At 36.9% G+C, this 9,623-nt stretch overlaps 1 non-coding gene across 1 annotated transcript; it reads right to left on the bottom strand.

Moving 5' to 3' along the window:
* Positions 1–6,741: 6,741 nt before the first annotated feature.
* Positions 6,742–6,814, bottom strand: TRNAA-CGC. The gene has a single exon. It is a non-coding gene; the product is annotated as a tRNA-Ala (tRNA).
* Positions 6,815–9,623: the final 2,809 nt, after the last annotated feature.

Raw genomic sequence — 9,623 nt, forward strand, 5'->3', positions numbered from 1 at the left:
AGTTTTGTTAAGTTATGAATAGGCCTTAAGCATATTATGGATTTTTATAGGAAATAGTTAGGAGTTGGAATTGTATCATCAAGGCGACTACCTTATTGTGAGTGACTTCGGCCAAGGCCAACCAAGTGATCTTACTGTTGGCGTTAGCTTATATGATGTATGATGGTGCATGCCTTATGGCTTTTGCATGCACCATATTATATGTGATACGTTTGTTTATGATTATGTGATGTTTATGTATCCTTGTATTCATATGAAACGAATGCCACGTATGCATGTAGTCCATTACACTACTTTCAAAAATGAACTTAAATGCTGAAATTGAAATGTATGTCTTACATGTGTGATTGTGATGGATTGATAATTTTTGCCTTGAATACACGTTCTATGAAGGAATTATGTTATGGAATGTAAAGAAAAGAAAATTATTAAAAGTTATGTTATGAAACGTAAATCACGGAACCTCATGTATGTATGTATGTCATATGCATTGGGATACTTTCATATTATGATAGGTTAGTGCGGATGCCTATGTTCGATATTTATGTTTGCCATGATATCATGTAGGCCTATTTTATGTGGCGTCTGGTGACGTGTAATACGTTGTGCCCGACCAAGTCAGACCCAGGGGGTACGTATACAAGCCCACCTGGTGGGCCCATGTGTGCGTACGTTGGCCGTGTGTGGAGAAGTACAAAAAATTCAATCCTGTCCAGATTTGGAAAGAGCCTAAGGTTATGTAAAACTTATGAAAGATAGATCCCACTCATGTTTTGCATATGTTTGCATATCTAACCTCAACCGTGGGATGACTTATTGAGTATCTCATACAATACTCAAGCCACGTGCTACCTTAATTTTTTAGGTAAAGTAGAGCTTCATGCACGAATGACGGTGAATGCTGAGAAGACCAGTGGAAGTTGATATGGAGCCTAATAGGGTAGTTTACGTTAGGTTTTTTTTTTTTTTTTTTTAAGTTTGATTTTCATTTAAAACGATGCTAAATTGAATTTTCAAGTTATAAATCGATTATGTAAGTCTTCTTTAATTTTAAAATGTTTATTATGAATTTCTACATGTATGATTTAAGTAGGCATGGATTGAGGTCCCTAATTAGGTTAAGAAAATTAGGGACGATACATGTGTTGGTGCCACTAGACACGAGTCGTTAGATATCAAGCAAGTTACTAATCTATTCTATAGTAAGGCCACTTACTTGGTTGGCCTTAGCCAGAGTTCTACCTGGCTTAACTATACGTTAGCTTCCGTTCCTCGAAAGTTGCTCCAAATGTCGTCGGGGTTTGTTTCTTATTAGATAATTTGTCACCTTTGGTTAGTATTTCACAATTTAATAATAATTTCAACTGATGATGTGAAATACGATATTAAAACAACCTCAATTACATTAATTAAGGTAAAAAACAGGTTGAAAATTGAGCTAAAATTGGAGTACCCAAGTCGATCAACTAATTTGGAGCTGAAGGAATCTAAGTCGAGCTGATTCCAGCCATTGAGTCGAAGGAGCCGCTTGCTGCTAGTGCACCATGTTGCACAACAGGAGGTCGATGCATGTGTAGGCAGTTTCGGGTTGTGGCAGGTGTGCATGGGTCACTTTCGGGTACGCGGGTCTCGACTGTTGTAGGCTGGGTTGATGAGGCGATTGGGCCTCGATTCATGGGCTGCAGGCGAGGCGGGTAACGGATGTGCAGGTTAGCTGTTCGTGCTAGGTCAGTTATAGGTTGGGCCTCGGTTCGCGTTGGTTGCAGCGAATGGATGACCAGTTGTTACAGGTTGAATCTGACCCGGATCCGAATTCGATGGATCCTTTGTCTTTACCCGACTTTTGCATGGTTTTTCAACGATGACTTTTCTCTTTCCTCTATTCAACGTTTCCAATGTCGTTTTCTCGTCCGTTTTCTTTCTCTACTTCTCTATCCACATCTCTTCTTCCCTTTCCCGGAGTCTTGTAACTTGGAAAGTGCAACAACCAAAAATCTATAAGCATCTCAACAAACCAAATTCTCGACCTCGTTACCGACGACGACGCAAATAGAAGGGATGCAAAACTTACCTTAGATTGATGTATAATCGTCGAGGATCCTTTTCATGGCGTGATTCGAGCATTTCGATGTCAAGTTTGTTCGTTTTGGTCACGGGTTCTTGGTTTGAGATCTCGCCAGAAAACCTTCCTAAATTTGTTTGGTCGCTTTGGTCATGGGTTCTCGATTTTAGATCTCGCCAAAGCCGTTTCTCATCCTTTTTCTTCCTCTACGTCTCTATCCACATCTCTTCTTTTGTTTCCCGAAATCTTGTGACTTCAAAAGTCCTACAACCACAGATCTATAAGTATCTCAACAAACCAAATTCTCGACCTCATTACCGACAACTATGAAAACAGGAGGGACGTGAAACGTACCTTAGATCGATGTACAGTTGTCGAGGATCCCTTTCGTGGCATGAATCGAGTATGGTCGTTTTGGCCACGGGTTCAGATCTCGTAGACAAACCTCGCCAAATTGGTTTGGTCGCATTTCTCGTCTTTTTTCTTCGTCTATTTCTCCATCCATCCGTCTTCTTCCCCTTCCTGACGTCTTGTGACTTGAAAAAAGCTACAACCATGGGTTCTGAATTTCGAATCTTGACGAAAAACTCGCCGTTCATCTTAAAACACAGCCATGGACTTATGTGTTTGGAAAACACCTTTAAAAACGACACAACAAAATACTAAATAAAATAAATAAACGTTTAAACTTCCTATTCTAGCCTAAGTTTAAGAAAATAAACACGACTAACTATTCATGTGTCATGATCTCGAGTTGCAATGTCATCGTCAGCCATACATGAATGTCTTGCCTTAACCTGAAATAGAAGTAGCACGTGGCTTGAGTATTTAAAAAAATACTCAATAAGTGACCCACTATTGGGGTTAAATGCAAGAACATGTGAATGCAATGCTAGGACCTATCCTTTCAATCTATTTCCTACGGTACTATCCTAACGGGTAGCTTGGATGTATATCATATACTCTACACACAGTCCATACGTGCGGGTATGGACTCACCAGTCAGTTCGCACACCACTCGGCCACTTTCTTTGTTGGGCGAGCATAGTCTGGGAGCTCCTTAGGCAGGCCACCCGTTAGAATTAGTAATCGTCACGACAGCATTAGATTAAACATAATCATCATTTTCCTGCTTGACCGTCACAGCATTAGATTAAACATAATCGTCACGACAGCATTAGATTAAACATAATCATCATTTTCCTGCTTGACCGTCACAGCATTATGATAAACATAATAACTGTTTTCCTGCTTGGTCATCGCAGCATTATGATAACCATAATAATCGTTTTCCTGCCTCGTAACGTACGCGTTCATACTATCGTGAAGGGTAAAGGGTATCCCCCAATGCATGAACACACACTAATGCATGAGGTCCCAACATTTTCTCATTTTCATTGTCATTTAATACAACCCCACTAGTGTTCCATACATACCATATCGTTGTTCATATCATTTCACATATCTTTTATCATATCATTTACCATATCTTTCATGCATAGGTCGGGGTTGTATTTCATGCTAGTTCTTCGTTTTGCATGTCAATCACATCATATCATTCAAATTACATTTATATATCATATCATAACATTTCATGCTTCCAAACATAAAAGTTTTTAGCATATACATATCATAGCATAAGATATCGTATCACAATATATCATATCATAAACATGTCAATTATCATGTCTTGTACCATAACATATTTCATCTCATTTTCATATCGTATCACTAATATATATATATATCTCATTCACATGCCGTATCATAATCATATCATATCATAAACACTTCGTGGTCATATTGTTCTCTAACCTAACATAGCCTTAACATTCTTATATCTATCAGAGTCATAATGTTACATGAATGTATCTTAGTCATATCATTACAGGAACATATCATAACGCTATCGTTCTATCAATCTATCATAATCCTATCCCTTTCTACCCATAACCTAACCATATTCTTTTATCAATCGATCGTGACCATATCGTTTTTATCAATCTCTCATATTTATAGCACTTCGATGCCTAACCTAACCTTAACGTTTCATGAACGTATCTTACTCCTATCATTACATTATATTTAGTGCATCCTTCTCGTATCATATCTCAAATATATCATTGAACACATCGTACCATAAGTATTATCATATAATTCATATATTATAACATATACATATCATATCATAAGCATATCGATCCATAAAAAATTCACACATATCAATATCTATGACACGTGCAAAACCACAGGGCACGTGTCCACATCAAATATAACCATGCCGATAGTAACGCCACTTCCCTGATTAGTTTAGGTTAATGTCACAAATTTATCCTCAATGAAAATTCGATTTTGTCCATTGAAATCCAAGTACGTAACCTAACCTTAACGTTTCATGAACGTATCTTACTCCTATCATTACATTATGTTTAGTGCATCCTTCTCGTATCATATCTCAAATATATCATTGAATACATCGTACCATAAGTATTATCATACAATTCACATATTATAACATATACATCTCATATCATAAGCATATTGATCCATAAACAATTCAGACATATCAATATATATGACACGTGCAAAACTATAGAGCACGTGTCCACATCAAATATAACCATGCCGATAGTAACGCCACTTCCCTGATTAGCTTAGGCTAATGTCACAAATTTATTCTTAATGAAAATTCTATTTTGTCCCTTGAAATCCAAGTAAACCTTGGTGAGCCCATCAATTTCAAGTTTAAACTTCTACAAAATTGTGTGCTATACTTAGGTCTAAGTACAATGGAGGTGCGGGGAATTGAACTGAGCGCTCTACCATATGAGCTACACCCCCACTATTTCTCTAAAATAAAATACATTGTATGAAAAATTAGGGCAATTAATACCTGATAATTTGATAATTAATATATAAAAATAAAAATGGAGGTGCGGGGAATTAAAACCCCTGCCTCTCGCATGCAAAATGAGCGCTCTACCATATGAGCTACACCCCCTTTATTTCTTTAAAATAAAAAACATTGTATGAAAAATTAGGGCAATTATGTTTTGCATTTTTAAAAAATAGGATAATTATAATTTTATACATCATAATTTGATATCTAACATATAAAAATGGAGGTGCAGGGGATTGAATCCCGTGCTTCTCACATTCAAAGCAAACACTCTACCATATGAACTACACACCCTCTTTTTCTCTAAAATAAAAGACATTGTATGAAAGATTAGAGCAATTTTGTTTTGTCTTTAAAAAAAATAGGGTAAGTATAATTTTATACATTACCATTTGATATCTAAAATATAAAAATGGAGGTGCAAGGGATTGAACCTGTAACGACCCTAAATTTCTATATACTTAAAGTCGCTACTAACGTCCTATGCTCATCCCTAATACGAAAATATAACTCTTAAAAGAAAATATCATCTGTAATATAAATGTCGAAAATATTTAAAACATCATCTTCTCTAGAAAACAAAACCATGGTTTTACGTGTTTAAATACTAATATTGAAATTTAGAGAAATCAAAGACAAATACAAAATAATTTAAAACAATGAAATGCCGAACAACCTATTCTAACCTAAGACTAAATTTAAATATGAGTCTACCCTATGTACGTGCCACAGTCTCTACTTGCGATGCCACCGTTGTCCGTACAAGTGCGCCTTGCTTTTACCTAAAAAATGATATGGCACAAAGCCTGAGTATTTCGAAGAATACTCAGTAAGTGGCCCCACTATAGGGGCCATGCAATTGCAAGCACATGAAATCATGCTCTTGGGACCTATCTCTATTCTCATCTAGGGGTGGCCTCCAGTCACGAACAACTATGGATACGTAGTACTTCCCTACACACGACCCACATATGCGAGTGTGAATCCCCATGTGGGCTCGCACACCTCTTGGACCCTTTATGGTCAAGCTAATCTATAGCGACGTCTAGAGGTCAGCGGAACCCCTGGTGTCATGTGCCTCATGAACACCCTCATCATCATATTGTGCGTATCCGCACTCATCATACTCATCATCGAAATATACGTATATACAAAGCGCTCTACCATATGAGCTACACCCCCTCTATTTCTTTGAAATAAAAGATTTTGTATGAAAAATTATGGCATTGTTTTGCAATTAAAAAAATTGGGTAATTATAATTTTATATATGATAATTTGATATCTAAAATATAAAAATGGATGTGCGGGAAATTGAACCCCATGCCTCTCGCATGCGAAACGAGCGCTCTACCATATCAGCTACATCCCCTTTATTAGAAGAAAAAAAAAATAATAAAAGACATTGTATGAAAAATTATGGTAATTATAATTTTATGCATGATAATTTAATATCTAAAATATAAAAATGGAGATGCAGGGAATTGAACCCCGTGCTTCTCACATGCGAAGCGAGCGCTCTACCATATGAGCTACACCCCCTTTATTAGAAAAAAAAATTAAAGACATTGTATGAAAAATTATGGTAATTATAATTTTATACATGATAATTTGATATCTAAATTATAAAAATGGAGGTGCGGGGAATTGAACCCGTGCCTCTCACATGTGAAGCGAGCACTCTACCATATGAGCTACACCCCCTCTATATATTTGAAATAAAAGAAACAGTATGAAAAATTAGGGCATTATAATTTTATATATGATAATAAAATACAAAAATGGAGGTACAGGGAATTGAACCCCGTACCTCTCGCATGCGAAGCGAGTGCTCTACCATATGAGCTACACCCCCTTTATTTGAAAGTAATAAAAGATATCTTATGAAAAATTATGATAATTATATATATGATCATTTGATATCTAAAATACAAAAATGGAGGTGCAGGGAAATAAACTCCGTGCCTCTCATATGCAAAGCAAGCCATATGAGCTACACCCCACTATTTCTAAAAAATAAAAGACATTGTATGAAAAATTAGGGTAATTATATTTTGCAATTAAAAAGATTGGGTAATTATAATTTAATATATGAGAATTTGATATCTAAAATATAAAAATGGAGATGCAGGGAATTGAACCCGGTGCCTCACACATGCAAAGCCAGCACATACTAGTTTAAATTATTTGGAGTCAAGTTTAAACTATTTTATGCAAGATTAGGTGAATCAATTTCCACCATAGAATTTTATTTTATGATTGTGGGATACCTTATTTAGAATTAAATTTAAGAGAGCAGTGCTAGCATCATAGTATCAACGAGCGGCCTAGCCCAACAATGTAAGTAGCTCTACTATCGATTTGGTGGCAACAAGGGGTCGTAGTTGCAATGGTCGGTTTTGTTGGAAGAAGGGGTCGTAGTAGCAGTAGCTCTACTATCGATTTGGATGGAAGAATTTCTTTATGTATGATGACACGTGTCCAATAACTCTGCTTGTGTGATATGCTTGATATGTGATTTTATGATATGTGTCACTATATGTAACAACCCTAGTTTCTACTAACCTAAAGTCGCTATTGTTAGGATCGCACAACAATGCACACACTCGATCTAGATGAACATAAAAAACAGGATAGAGAAAATGAAAGGAGAATATTGCTAAATGTTTTGTATTGATGACTTCAGATATGTACAGTAGGAGAGAATACAGAGAATAGAAAGTACAATTTCAAACCTCTACCGGATGGATATATATGGTTCAGTTTACTATATATAGCTTTATCATATTTAACCATCTACTATATATATAGTTATTTATCGTATATAGGTTTACCGGATATAGCTTTACCAGCTGGATATAACTGTTGACCAAGCTATAAATAAGTAGCAGGCTCCATAACCTAACAATTCTCCCATTTGTAGACTGATCCAGTCAACCAAGAATTTCATTCTTAAACGATCACTGCACCATACCAATTAAGGCTTTGCATAACCTCAATTTTCCAACATCAACATATTTTGTCAACATGTTTGCTGGATTCTTTGCACCCTCAATCTTCTCCAAATACATATCACCTTCTTCCACTAACCTGCGAGTGAAATGGTATCACCTTCTAATGTTTTTTGTCCTTGAATGATAGACTGGATTTTTCACCAACTGTATAAAGAATCTTCTTGCAATGCTTCCTGCCTAATTCTTCTAGATAGTCTGTTATCCATATCATCTCCTTTCCAGCTTCAGCTATTGTCACGTACTCAGCCTCAGTAGATGAAAGAGCAACGCATTTCTGAAGCTTGGACATCCAACTCACTGCTGTTCTATCTATAGTGTAGATACATCTAGATGTGCTCTGGCTAGAGTCTACATCTCCACTCAGATCAACATCCACAAAACCTTGCAGAACTACTTTGTCATTACCATAACAAAGTGAAGTACTGGATGTACCTCTCAGATATCTCAGAAGTCACTTCACAGCTTCCCAATGGTCTTTCCCTGGATTTGCCATGTACTTGCTAACAACTCCCACTGCATGTGTTATATTAGGTCTAGTGCAGACCATAACATACATCCAACTCCCAACTGCAAAAGCGTACGGAACCGATGCCATGTGCTCACGTTCCTCAACTGTCTTGGGAGATTGCCCCTTTGACAATTTAATACGATATGCCAAGGAGGTAGTCCTGGATTTAGCATCATTCATCTTGAATTTGGATAACACCTTCTCAATGTACTGCTCTTGGGATAAATTTAATGTGCCAACAGATCTATCTCGAGAAATCCTCATTCCAAGAATCTACTTCACTGCACCCAAATCTTTCATCTCAAATACTGAAGACAAGCTTGCCTTCAGGTGGTTTATCTCCCTTATACTTGATCTAGCAATTAGTATATCATTCATATACAGGAGTAGAAACACATAAGAATCAGTGTATTTCTTGAGGTAACAATACTGATTCTTTTTACTCCTGTGGAAATCACTCTTGCACATGAAGGAGTCAAACTTCTTGTACCATTGTTTCGATACTTGTTTCAGTCCATACAAGCTCTTATTGAGTTTACACACTATACGCTGTTTGCCTGGAGCTGTAAACCCTTCTGGTTATATCTCCTCGTCTAGATCTCCATGTAAAAACGCTGTTTTTACATCCATTTGCTCAAGGTGCAAATTCTCCGATGCAACAATACTCAGCAGAATTTAGATAGTAGTTAATTTCACAACCGAAGAAAAGATATCAGCATAATCAATGTCTTCTTTGTGAATATCCTTTAACTACTAATCGAGCCATAAACCTCCTTCTACCATCTGGTTCAGCCTTGATTCTAAACACCCATTTGTTCAACAGATCTCTCCTGTAGGTAACCCAGTCAACACTCACGTATTATTCTTTTCAAGTGAGCTCATCTCATCATCCATGGCTTGCTCCCATTGGGTTGAATCTTCCACTTGTAGGGCCTCATCAAAGGACTCTGGTTCTCCTTCACCAGTCAGCAACAGATAATATAATGAGGGTGAATATCTATCTGGTTCTCTGATAGTTCTGGATGATTTTCTCCTCAGGTGTAACTTGCTCCACGTCTAGTTCTTCAGCAACAGGATCAAGAGTTTCTTGAGCTTCTACTGTAACATCACTAGGTGAATTTTCCTGCCACTCAAGCTCAACT

The sequence above is a fragment of the Cucurbita moschata genome, unplaced genomic scaffold (genome assembly GCF_002738365.1).
Source record: "Cucurbita moschata cultivar Rifu unplaced genomic scaffold, Cmos_1.0 Cmo_Scf00029, whole genome shotgun sequence".
Classification (NCBI taxonomy): Eukaryota; Viridiplantae; Streptophyta; class Magnoliopsida; order Cucurbitales; family Cucurbitaceae; genus Cucurbita; species Cucurbita moschata.